Source organism: Pseudophryne corroboree, chromosome 8 (assembly GCF_028390025.1).
Source record: "Pseudophryne corroboree isolate aPseCor3 chromosome 8, aPseCor3.hap2, whole genome shotgun sequence".
NCBI classification, from domain to species: Eukaryota; Metazoa; Chordata; class Amphibia; order Anura; family Myobatrachidae; genus Pseudophryne; species Pseudophryne corroboree.
The window spans coordinates 168,523,126-168,536,953 of NC_086451.1; positions in this window are offsets into that span (position 1 = coordinate 168,523,126).

Consider the following 13,828-nt stretch of genomic DNA (forward strand, 5'->3'; position numbering starts at 1 on the left):
CTAGTGTCCTTCGTTTGGGAGAAAAATGCAAAGGTACATTGCAGCTTTTCCTTGCCGATATCTCTCTTTTGCAAAGAGATAGGCATTGGAAAATTCAGGGCTATGCCGTGTAGATGATGGCATAACAGGAGGCTTTAAAATTTTCTTTCTAGTGTCCTTCGTTTGGGAGAAAAATGCAAAGGTACATTGCAGCTTTTCCTTGCCGATATCTCTCTTTTGCAAAGAGATAGGCATTGGAAAATTCAGGGCTATAACGTGTAGATGAAGCACTAACAGGAGGCTTTAAAATTTTAATTCTAGTGTCCTTCGTTTGGGAGAAAAATGCAAAGGTTTAATACAGCTTTTCCTTGCCAATATCTCTCTTTTGCAAAGAGATAGGCATTGGAAAATTCAGGGCTATGCCGTGTAGATGATGGCCTAACAGGCGGCTTAAAAATTTTCTTTCTAGTGTCCTTCGTTTGGGAGAAAAATGCAAAGGTACATTGCAGCTTTTCATTGCCGATATCTCTCTTTAGCAAAGAGATAGGCATTGGAAAATTCAGGGCTATGCCGTGTAGATGATTGCCTAACAGGAGGCTTTAAAATTTTCTCTCTAGTGTCCTTCGTTTGGGAGAAAAATGCAAAGGTACATTGCAGCTTTTCCTTGCCGATATCTCTCTTTTGCAAAGAGATAGGCATTGGAAAATTCAGGGCTATGCCGTGTAGATGATGGCCTAACAGGAGGCTTTAAAATTTTCTTTCTAGTGTCCTTCGTTTGGGAGAAAAATGCAAAGGTACATTGCAGCTTTTCCTTGCCGATATCTCTCTTTTGCAAAGAGATAGGCATTGGAAAATTCAGGGCTATAACGTGTAGATGAAGCACTAACAGGAGGCTTTAAAATATTCATTCTAGTGTCCTTCGTTTGGGAGAAAAATGCAAAGGTACAATACAGCTTTTCCTTGCCGATATCTCTCTTTTGCAAAGAGATAGGCATTGGAAAATTCAGGGCTATAACGTGTAGATGAAGCACTAACAGGAGGCTTTAACATTTTCATTCTAGTGTCTTTCGTTTGGGAGAAAAATGCAAAGGTACATTGCAGCTTTTCCTTGCCGATATCTCTCTTTTGCAAAGAGATAGGCATTGGAAAATTCAGGGCTATAACGTGTAGACGAAGCACTAACAGGAGGCTTTAAAATTTTCATTCTATTGTCCTTCGTTTGGGAGAAAAATGCAAAGGTACATTGCAGCTTTTCCTTGCTGATATCTCTCTTTTGCAAAGAGATAGGCATTGGAAAATTCAGGGCTATGCCGTGTAGATGATGGCCTAACAGGAGGCTTTAAAATTTTCTTTCTAGTGTCCTTCGTTTGGGAGAAAAATGCAAAGGTACAATACAGCTTTTCCTTGCCGATATCTCTCTTTTGCAAAGAGATAGGCATTGGAAAATTCAGGGCTATAACGTGTAGATGAAGCACTAACAGGAGGCTTTAAAATATTCATTCTAGTGTCCTTCGTTTGGGAGAAAAATGCAAAGGTACAATACAGCTTTTCCTTGCCGATATCTCTCTTTTGCAAAGAGATAGGCATTGGAAAATTCAGGGCTATAACGTGTAGATGAAGCACTAACAGGAGGCTTTAACATTTTCATTCTAGTGTCTTTCGTTTGGGAGAAAAATGCAAAGGTACACTACAGCTTTTCCTTGCCGATATCTCTCTTTTGCAGATAGGCATTGGAAAATTCAGGGCTATAACGTGTAGATGAAGCACTAACAGGAGGCTTTAAAATTTTATTTCTAGTGTCCTTCGTTTGGGAGAAAAATGCAAAGGTACATTGCAGCTTTTCCTTGCCAATATCTCTCTTTTGCAAAGAGCTACGCATTGGAAAATTCAGGGCTATACCGTGTAGATGAAGCACTAACAGGAGGCTTTAAAATTTTCATTCTAGTGTCCTTCGTTTGGGAGAAAAATCCAATGGTACAAGACAGCTTTTCCTTGCCAATATCTCTCTTTTGCACAAAGCTGCGCATTGGAAAATTCAGGGCTATGCCGTGTAGATGATGGCCTAACAGGAGGCTTTAAAATTTTCTTTCTAGTGTCCTTCGTTTGGGAGAAAAATGCAAAGGTACAAGACAGCTTTTCCTTGCCAATATCTCTCTTTTGCAAAGAGATAGGCATTGGAAAATTCAGGGCTATGCCGTGTAGATGATGGCCTAACAGGAGGCTTTAAAATTTTCTTTCTAGTGTCCTTCGTTTGGGAGAAAAATGCAAAGGTACATTGCAGCTTTTCCTTGCCGATATCTTTTTTTTGCAAAGAGATAGGCATTGGAAAATTCAGGGCTATGCCGTGTAGATGATTGCCTAACAGGAGGCTTTAAAATTTTCTTTCTAGTGTCCCTTGTTTGGGAGAAAAATGCAAAGGTACATTGCAGCTTTTCCTTGCCGATATCTCTCTTTTGCAAAGAGATAGGCATTGGAAAATTCAGGGCTATGCCGTGTAGATGATGGCCTAACAGGAGGCTTTTAAATTTTCTTTCTAGTGTCCTTCGTTTGGGAGAAAAATGCAAAGGTACATTGCAGCTTTTCCTTGCCGATATCTCTCTTTTGCAAAGAGATAGGCATTGGAAAATTCAGGGCTATAACGTGTAGACGAAGCACTAACAGGAGGCTTTAAAATTTTCATTCTAGTGTCCTTCGTTTGGGAGAAAAATCCAATGGTACAAGACAGCTTTTCCTTGCCAATATCTCTCTTTTGCACAAAGCTGCGCATTGGAAAATTCAGGGCTATGCCGTGTAGATGATGGCCTAACAGGAGGCTTTAAAATTTTCTTTCTAGTGTCCTTCGTTTGGGAGAAAAATGCAAAGGTACAAGACAGCTTTTCCTTGCCAATATCTCTCTTTTGCAAAGAGATAGGCATTGGAAAATTCAGGGCTATGCCGTGTAGATGATGGCCTAACAGGAGGCTTTAAAATTTTCTTTCTAGTGTCCTTCGTTTGGGAGAAAAATGCAAAGGTACATTGCAGCTTTTCCTTGCCGATATCTTTTTTTTGCAAAGAGATAGGCATTGGAAAATTCAGGGCTATGCCGTGTAGATGATTGCCTAACAGGAGGCTTTAAAATTTTCTTTCTAGTGTCCCTTGTTTGGGAGAAAAATGCAAAGGTACATTGCAGCTTTTCCTTGCCGATATCTCTCTTTTGCAAAGAGATAGGCATTGGAAAATTCAGGGCTATGCCGTGTAGATGATGGCCTAACAGGAGGCTTTTAAATTTTCTTTCTAGTGTCCTTCGTTTGGGAGAAAAATGCAAAGGTACATTGCAGCTTTTCCTTGCCGATATCTCTCTTTTGCAAAGAGATAGGCATTGGAAAATTCAGGGCTATAACGTGTAGACGAAGCACTAACAGGAGGCTTTAAAATTTTCATTCTATTGTCCTTCGTTTGGGAGAAAAATGCAAAGGTACATTGCAGCTTTTCCTTGCCGATATCTCTCTTTTGCAAAGAGATAGGCATTGGAAAATTCAGGGCTATGCCGTGTAGATGATGGCCTAACAGGAGGCTTTAAAATTTTCTTTCTAGTGTCCTTCGTTTGGGAGAAAAATGCAAAGGTACAAGACAGCTTTTCCTTGCCAATATCTCTCTTTTGCAAAGAGCTGCGCATTGGAAAATTCAGGGCTATGCCGTGTAGATGATGGCCTAACAGGAGGCTTTAAAATTTTATTTCTACTGTCCTTCGTTTGGGAGAAAAATGCAAAGGTACATTACAGCTTTTCCTTGCCAATATCTCTCTTTTGCAAAGAGCTACGCATTGGAAAATTCAGGGCTATACCGTGTAGATGAAGCACTAACAGGAGGCTTTAAAATTTTCATTCTAGTGTCCTTCGTTTGGGAGAAAAATCCAATGGTACAAGACAGCTTTTCCTTGCCAATATCTCTCTTTTGCACAAAGCTGCGCATTGGAAAATTCAGGGCTATGCCGTGTAGATGATGGCCTAACAGGAGGCTTTAAAATTTTCTTTCTAGTGTCCTTCGTTTGGGAGAAAAATGCAAAGGTACAAGACAGCTTTTCCTTGCCAATATCTCTCTTTTGCTTAGAGCTGCGCATTGGAAAATTCAGGGCTATGCCGTGTAGATGATGGCCTAACAGGAGGCTTTAAAATTTTCTTTCTAGTGTCCTTCGTTTGGGAGAAAAATGCAAAGGTACAAGACAGCTTTTCCTTGCCAATATCTCTCTTTTGCAAAGAGCTGCGCATTGGAAAATTCAGGGCTATGCCGTGTAGATGATGGCCTAACAGGAGGCTTTAAAATTTTCTTTCTAGTGTCCTTCGTTTGGGAGAAAAATGCAAAGGTACAAGACAGCTTTTCCTAGCCAATATCTCTCTTTTGCAAAGAGCTGCGCATTGGAAAATTCAGGGCTATGCCGTGTAGATGATGGCCTAACAGGAGGCTTTAAAATTTTCTTTCTAGTGTCCTTCGTTTGGGAGAAAAATGCAAAGGTACAAGACAGCTTTTCCTTGCCAATATCTCTCTTTTGCAAAGAGCTGCGCATTGGAAAATTCAGGGCTATGCCGTGTAGATGATGGCCTAACAGGAGGCTTTAAAATTTTCTTTCTAGTGTCCTTCGTTTGGGAGAAAAATGCAAAGGTACAAGACAGCTTTTCCTTGCCAATATCTCTCTTTTGCAAAGAGCTGCGCATTGGAAAATTCAGGGCTATGCCGTGTAGATGATTGCCTAACAGGAGGCTTTAAAATTTTCTTTCTAGTGTCCTTCGTTTGGGAGAAAAATGCAAAGGTACATTGCAGCTTTTCCTTGCCGATATCTCTCTTTTGCAAAGAGATAGGCATTGGAAAATTCAGGGCTATGCCGTGTAGATGATGGCCTAACAGGAGGCTTTAAAATTTTCTTTCTAGTGTCCTTCGTTTGGGAGAAAAATGCAAAGGTACATTGCAGCTTTTCCTTGCCGATATCTCTCTTTTGCAAAGAGATAGGCATTGGAAAATTCAGGGCTATGCCGTGTAGATGATGGCCTAACAGGAGGCTTTAAAATTTTCTTTCTAGTGTCCTTCGTTTGGGAGAAAAATGCAAAGGTACAATACAGCTTTTCCTTGCCAATATCTCTCTTTTGCAAAGAGATAGGCATTGGAAAATTCAGGGCTATGCCGTGTAGATGATGGCCTAACAGGAGGCTTTAAAATTTTCTTTCTAGTGTCCTTCGTTTGGGAGAAAAATGCAAAGGTACATTGCAGCTTTTCCTTGCCGATATCTCTCTTTTGCAAAGAGATAGGCATTGGAAAATTCAGGGCTATAACGTGTAGATGAAGCACTAACAGGAGGCTTTAAAATTTTAATTCTAGTGTCCTTCGTTTGGGAGAAAAATGCAAAGGTTCAATACAGCTTTTCCTTGCCAATATCTCTCTTTTGCAAAGAGATAGGCATTGGAAAATTCAGGGCTATGCCGTGTAGATGATGGCCTAACAGGAGGCTTTAAAATTTTCTTTCTAGTGTCCTTCGTTTGGGAGAAAAATGCAAAGGTACATTGCAGCTTTTCCTTGCCGATATCTCTCTTTTGCAAAGAGATAGGCATTGGAAAATTCAGGGCTATGCCGTGTAGATGATTGCCTAACAGGAGGCTTTAAAATTTTCTTTCTAGTGTCCTTCGTTTGGGAGAAAAATGCAAAGGCACATTGCAGCTTTTCCTTGCCGATATCTCTCTTTTGCAAAGAGATAGGCATTGGAAAATTCAGGGCTATGCCGTGTAGATGATGGCCTAACAGGAGGCTTTAAAATTTTCTTTCTAGTGTCCTTCGTTTGGGAGAAAAATGCAAAGGTACATTGCAGCTTTTCCTTGCCGATATCTCTCTTTTGCAAAGAGATAGGCATTGGAAAATTCAGGGCTATGCCGTGTAGATGATTGCCTAACAGGAGGCTTTAAAATTTTCTTTCTAGTGTCCTTCGTTTGGGAGAAAAATGCAAAGGTACATTGCAGCTTTTCCTTGCCGATATCTCTCTTTTGCAAAGAGATAGGCATTGGAAAATTCAGGGCTATGCCGTGTAGATGATGGCCTAACAGGAGGCTTTAAAATTTTCTTTCTAGTGTCCTTCGTTTGGGAGAAAAATGCAAAGGTACATTGCAGCTTTTCCTTGCCGATATCTCTCTTTTGCAAAGAGATAGGCATCGGAAAATTCAGGGCTATGCCGTGTAGATGATGGCATAACAGGAGGCTTTAAAATTTTCTTTCTAGTGTCCTTCGTTTGGGAGAAAAATGCAAAGGTACATTGCAGCTTTTCCTTGCCGATATCTCTATTTTGCAAAGAGATAGGCATTGGAAAATTCAGGGCTATAACGTGTAGATGAAGCACTAACAGGAGGCTTTAAAATTTTAATTCTAGTGTCCTTCGTTTGGGAGAAAAATGCAAAGGTTTAATACAGCTTTTCCTTGCCAATATCTCTCTTTTGCAAAGAGATAGGCATTGGAAAATTCAGGGCTATGCCGTGTAGATGATGGCCTAACAGGAGGCTTAAAAATTTTCTTTCTAGTGTCCTTCGTTTGGGAGAAAAATGCAAAGGTACATTGCAGCTTTTCATTGCCGATATCTCTCTTTAGCAAAGAGATAGGCATTGGAAAATTCAGGGCTATGCCGTGTAGATGATTGCCTAACAGGAGGCTTTAAAATTTTCTCTCTAGTGTCCTTCGTTTGGGAGAAAAATGCAAAGGTACATTGCAGCTTTTCCTTGCCGATATCTCTCTTTTGCAAAGAGATAGGCATTGGAAAATTCAGGGCTATGCCGTGTAGATGATGGCCTAACAGGAGGCTTTAAAATTTTCTTTCTAGTGTCCTTCGTTTGGGAGAAAAATGCAAAGGTACATTGCAGCTTTTCCTTGCCGATATCTCTCTTTTGCAAAGAGATAGGCATTGGAAAATTCAGGGCTATAACGTGTAGATGAAGCACTAACAGGAGGCTTTAAAATATTCATTCTAGTGTCCTTCGTTTGGGAGAAAAATGCAAAGGTACAATACAGCTTTTCCTTGCCGATATCTCTCTTTTGCAAAGAGATAGGCATTGGAAAATTCAGGGCTATAACGTGTAGATGAAGCACTAACAGGAGGCTTTAACATTTTCATTCTAGTGTCTTTCGTTTGGGAGAAAAATGCAAAGGTACATTGCAGCTTTTCCTTGCCGATATCTCTCTTTTGCAAAGAGATAGGCATTGGAAAATTCAGGGCTATAACGTGTAGACGAAGCACTAACAGGAGGCTTTAAAATTTTCATTCTATTGTCCTTTGTTTGGGAGAAAAATGCAAAGGTACATTGCAGCTTTTCCTTGCCGATATCTCTCTTTTGCAAAGAGATAGGCATTGGAAAATTCAGGGCTATAACGTGTAGATGAAGCACTAACAGGAGGCTTTAACATTTTCATTCTAGTGTCTTTCGTTTGGGAGAAAAATGCAAAGGTACACTACAGCTTTTCCTTGCCGATATCTCTCTTTTGCAGATAGGCATTGGAAAATTCAGGGCTATAACGTGTAGATGAAGCACTAACAGGAGGCTTTAAAATTTTATTTCTAGTGTCCTTCGTTTGGGAGAAAAATGCAAAGGTACATTGCAGCTTTTCCTTGCCAATATCTCTCTTTTGCAAAGAGCTACGCATTGGAAAATTCAGGGCTATACCGTGTAGATGAAGCACTAACAGGAGGCTTTAAAATTTTCATTCTAGTGTCCTTCGTTTGGGAGAAAAATCCAATGGTACAAGACAGCTTTTCCTTGCCAATATCTCTCTTTTGCACAAAGCTGCGCATTGGAAAATTCAGGGCTATGCCGTGTAGATGATGGCCTAACAGGAGGCTTTAAAATTTTCTTTCTAGTGTCCTTCGTTTGGGAGAAAAATGCAAAGGTACAAGACAGCTTTTCCTTGCCAATATCTCTCTTTTGCAAAGAGATAGGCATTGGAAAATTCAGGGCTATGCCGTGTAGATGATGGCCTAACAGGAGGCTTTAAAATTTTCTTTCTAGTGTCCTTCGTTTGGGAGAAAAATGCAAAGGTACATTGCAGCTTTTCCTTGCCGATATCTTTTTTTTGCAAAGAGATAGGCATTGGAAAATTCAGGGCTATGCCGTGTAGATGATTGCCTAACAGGAGGCTTTAAAATTTTCTTTCTAGTGTCCCTTGTTTGGGAGAAAAATGCAAAGGTACATTGCAGCTTTTCCTTGCCGATATCTCTCTTTTGCAAAGAGATAGGCATTGGAAAATTCAGGGCTATGCCGTGTAGATGATGGCCTAACAGGAGGCTTTTAAATTTTCTTTCTAGTGTCCTTCGTTTGGGAGAAAAATGCAAAGGTACATTGCAGCTTTTCCTTGCCGATATCTCTCTTTTGCAAAGAGATAGGCATTGGAAAATTCAGGGCTATAACGTGTAGACGAAGCACTAACAGGAGGCTTTAAAATTTTCATTCTATTGTCCTTCGTTTGGGAGAAAAATGCAAAGGTACATTGCAGCTTTTCCTTGCCGATATCTCTCTTTTGCAAAGAGATAGGCATTGGAAAATTCAGGGCTATGCCGTGTAGATGATGGCCTAACAGGAGGCTTTAAAATTTTCTTTCTAGTGTCCTTCGTTTGGGAGAAAAATGCAAAGGTACAAGACAGCTTTTCCTTGCCAATATCTCTCTTTTGCAAAGAGCTGCGCATTGGAAAATTCAGGGCTATGCCGTGTAGATGATGGCCTAACAGGAGGCTTTAAAATTTTATTTCTACTGTCCTTCGTTTGGGAGAAAAATGCAAAGGTACAAGACAGCTTTTCCTTGCCAATATCTCTCTTTTGCAAAGAGCTACGCATTGGAAAATTCAGGGCTATACCGTGTAGATGAAGCACTAACAGGAGGCTTTAAAATTTTCATTCTAGTGTCCTTCGTTTGGGAGAAAAATCCAATGGTACAAGACAGCTTTTCCTTGCCAATATCTCTCTTTTGCACAAAGCTGCGCATTGGAAAATTCAGGGCTATGCCGTGTAGATGATGGCCTAACAGGAGGCTTTAAAATTTTCTTTCTAGTGTCCTTCATTTGGGAGAAAAATGCAAAGGTACAAGACAGCTTTTCCTTGCCAATATCTCTCTTTTGCTTAGAGCTGCGCATTGGAAAATTCAGGGCTATGCCGTGTAGATGATGGCCTAACAGGAGGCTTTAAAATTTTCTTTCTAGTGTCCTTCGTTTGGGAGAAAAATGCAAAGGTACATTGCAGCTTTTCCTTGCCGATATCTTTTTTTTGCAAAGAGATAGGCATTGGAAAATTCAGGGCTATGCCGTGTAGATGATTGCCTAACAGGAGGCTTTAAAATTTTCTTTCTAGTGTCCCTTGTTTGGGAGAAAAATGCAAAGGTACATTGCAGCTTTTCCTTGCCGATATCTCTCTTTTGCAAAGAGATAGGCATTGGAAAATTCAGGGCTATGCCGTGTAGATGATGGCCTAACAGGAGGCTTTTAAATTTTCTTTCTAGTGTCCTTCGTTTGGGAGAAAAATGCAAAGGTACATTGCAGCTTTTCCTTGCCGATATCTCTCTTTTGCAAAGAGATAGGCATTGGAAAATTCAGGGCTATAACGTGTAGACGAAGCACTAACAGGAGGCTTTAAAATTTTCATTCTATTGTCCTTCGTTTGGGAGAAAAATGCAAAGGTACATTGCAGCTTTTCCTTGCCGATATCTCTCTTTTGCAAAGAGATAGGCATTGGAAAATTCAGGGCTATGCCGTGTAGATGATGGCCTAACAGGAGGCTTTAAAATTTTCTTTCTAGTGTCCTTCGTTTGGGAGAAAAATGCAAAGGTACAAGACAGCTTTTCCTTGCCAATATCTCTCTTTTGCAAAGAGCTGCGCATTGGAAAATTCAGGGCTATGCCGTGTAGATGATGGCCTAACAGGAGGCTTTAAAATTTTATTTCTACTGTCCTTCGTTTGGGAGAAAAATGCAAAGGTACAAGACAGCTTTTCCTTGCCAATATCTCTCTTTTGCAAAGAGCTACGCATTGGAAAATTCAGGGCTATACCGTGTAGATGAAGCACTAACAGGAGGCTTTAAAATTTTCATTCTAGTGTCCTTCGTTTGGGAGAAAAATCCAATGGTACAAGACAGCTTTTCCTTGCCAATATCTCTCTTTTGCACAAAGCTGCGCATTGGAAAATTCAGGGCTATGCCGTGTAGATGATGGCCTAACAGGAGGCTTTAAAATTTTCTTTCTAGTGTCCTTCATTTGGGAGAAAAATGCAAAGGTACAAGACAGCTTTTCCTTGCCAATATCTCTCTTTTGCTTAGAGCTGCGCATTGGAAAATTCAGGGCTATGCCGTGTAGATGATGGCCTAACAGGAGGCTTTAAAATTTTCTTTCTAGTGTCCTTCGTTTGGGAGAAAAATGCAAAGGTACAAGACAGCTTTTCCTTGCCAATATCTCTCTTTTGCAAAGAGCTGCGCATTGGAAAATTCAGGGCTATGCCGTGTAGATGATGGCCTAACAGGAGGCTTTAAAATTTTCTTTCTAGTGTCCTTCGTTTGGGAGAAAAATGCAAAGGTACAAGACAGCTTTTCCTTGCCGATATCTCTCTTTTGCAAAGAGCTGCGCATTGGAAAATTCAGGGCTATGCCGTGTAGATGATGGCCTAACAGGAGGCTTTAAAATTTTCTTTCTAGTGTCCTTCGTTTGGGAGAAAAATGCAAAGGTACAAGACAGCTTTTCCTTGCCAATATCTCTCTTTTGCAAAGAGCTGCGCATTGGAAAATTCAGGGCTATGCCGTGTAGATGATGGCCTAACAGGAGGCTTTAAAATTTTCTTTCTAGTGTCCTTCGTTTGGGAGAAAAATGCAAAGGTACAAGACAGCTTTTCCTTGCCAATATCTCTCTTTTGCAAAGAGCTGCGCATTGGAAAATTCAGGGCTATGCCGTGTAGATGATTGCCTAACAGGAGGCTTTAAAATTTTCTTTCTAGTGTCCTTCGTTTGGGAGAAAAATGCAAAGGTACATTGCAGCTTTTCCTTGCCGATATCTCTCTTTTGCAAAGAGATAGGCATTGGAAAATTCAGGGCTATGCCGTGTAGATGATGGCCTAACAGGAGGCTTTAAAATTTTCTTTCTAGTGTCCTTCGTTTGGGAGAAAAATGCAAAGGTACATTGCAGCTTTTCCTTGCCGATATCTCTCTTTTGCAAAGAGATAGGCATTGGAAAATTCAGGGCTATAACGTGTAGACGAAGCACTAACAGGAGGCTTTAAAATTTTCATTCTATTGTCCTTCGTTTGGGAGAAAAATGCAAAGGTACATTGCAGCTTTTCCTTGCCGATATCTCTCTTTTGCAAAGAGATAGGCATTGGAAAATTCAGGGCTATGCCGTGTAGATGATGGCCTAACAGGAGGCTTTAAAATTTTCTTTCTAGTGTCCTTCGTTTGGGAGAAAAATGCAAAGGTACAAGACAGCTTTTCCTTGCCAATATCTCTCTTTTGCAAAGAGCTACGCATTGGAAAATTCAGGGCTATACCGTGTAGATGAAGCACTAACAGGAGGCTTTAAAATTTTCATTCTAGTGTCCTTCGTTTGGGAGAAAAATCCAATGGTACAAGACAGCTTTTCCTTGCCAATATCTCTCTTTTGCACAAAGCTGCGCATTGGAAAATTCAGGGCTATGCCGTGTAGATGATGGCCTAACAGGAGGCTTTAAAATTTTCTTTCTAGTGTCCTTCGTTTGGGAGAAAAATGCAAAGGTACAAGACAGCTTTTCCTTGCCAATATCTCTCTTTTGCTTAGAGCTGCGCATTGGAAAATTCAGGGCTATGCCGTGTAGATGATGGCCTAACAGGAGGCTTTAAAATTTTCTTTCTAGTGTCCTTCTGACAATGCTAAATTCCTTGTCGTATAAACAACCCTTTGTGAAGCTAAGAACACTGTACGCTGTTTACTTAAGAAGTACCGTAATGGTACGCTATTGGCGTAGCGATCGCTCAGCCGTAGGCGAGACGCTCAAGCGTCACGTTCGCTCACGGCCCAGTGATCACAGGACACGTTATTGGCTATGTCTAGGGGAATGATTCGCTGTAGCGTAGCGTACGCTCGAGACCACGAGGAGGTCACCAGCGATGCAGACGCTCACAACACTATACCTTTATGTTAAAACCTTATACCAATGAAATACACTGAATACCTTAATGTGAGTACAGGGTGTAAGTGCAACCTTGTGTAACCTGACTAACTACAAAGCTGCTTGAGCGTCACCGACGCTCAAGTGAACACTTAACACTATAGAAAATGCACAGATACTGGTTTAGGTTCCAAAGCCTATTAACTGTATTATATCTAATATACTTGTAAAAAGGGGATAACAGTACAAATGATACACTACAATATAACAGAGACTTCCTAACCACAGAACTAAACAATAAATACAAAAAGATAATACTACACTGACCTAAATGCAATACAGTACAATACTATAATACTATGAGAGATATAAGAGAAAAGAGGAGAGAGAGAGATAGAGAGAGAGAGAGAAATTGGCTCACAGAAAGACAATGATTACGGAGAGAAACTTACGCACAAAGGGTATGATCGCCTGCGCCTCGATATCCAGCTCCCGGCTATCAGCAGATAACCGTTGATGAGAGAGTGAGAGCTGGATGTGGTCGGCCTGCCTATTTATGCCCCACACACAATGCAATCTCCTGGTCCTACAATCCCATTGTCCATTGGCCGAAGGAATTCGGCCCTGCATCATAACAAAAGGTCATAGGGTGATTCATACAGGTGGGCTGTGACGATTTCCAACAGCTCAGGTGGGTGGGAAACTGGGTTTCCCGCCGCATACCTGAGTATGGGTAAATAATAGAAATGGACATAAACTTCTTATGTCCATAACTATTCGCACGAGCGATTAATACGCTCCAAACCAACACCGGAATATTGCTAATTAAATACTCTTCCGATGGGTACCAAACACTGCTGTATGATTCCTGTTAGACCCTTCGTACGATATAAAGAGGGATTCCTCAGCTCTGGGACATTGTATTTTAACCAAACTTTCAGAATCTATCAAAGGGACCATGATCTATAAACTACATTAATTGTGAAAATATGTAACGAATGAGTCGCACGCTACGACCACATAAACTCTACCGTAAATACGCATACCGCGCCTGCGTGTGCACGCTATTGCGGGTATGCGCTTCCACGGGAGAGCGTACGCACGCGCAGCGCGGACCAGTGTGCGGTGCAAATATGGCAACGTGCATTGAGACATTTTTCTGACTTTGACAGTCCACCCTTTGGCAGTCAATAATAACTGCCACAAAACATTTAAGGAGAAAAATGTAAGTCAGGGGTTAATTGATTTCCATGGTTGGGTAGGGGAGAAGAGTGGAGTAGGTGTGAAGAGGGTATGACCTAGTGAGAAAGTAGAAGCATGTGTGTATGAGTCCATGTTTGGAGGGTCATGTATCATCGTGCCGTACGTGTGGTAAATCAAGCTTCGAGGTATTGCGAAGTATACATTTGAATTCCTTCTTGTCCTGTGGTACAGGTCTGTGGATGGGCTGTCAAACTCTACCGAGCTCATTTCGGCTGTGGTTGTAACAAAATGGGGATGCACATTTTAGTTGATGATACATGAATGGGGGAGGTATGTGGTTGCTGCTATCTGTGCCTGTATTCCCTATCGTCTATGTGTGTCGTTACCTGGGGGTTGTAGAGATGAAGATAAAGAACACTTACGAAAAATGCAATGATATTCTATGTCAGGGAAATGTACATCTGTCGTCGAAGTTGTTTTCGGTATCTGTTGAGAGTCGTCTTCTTTGCGCTGTATTGCTCCTTGGGCATGAGC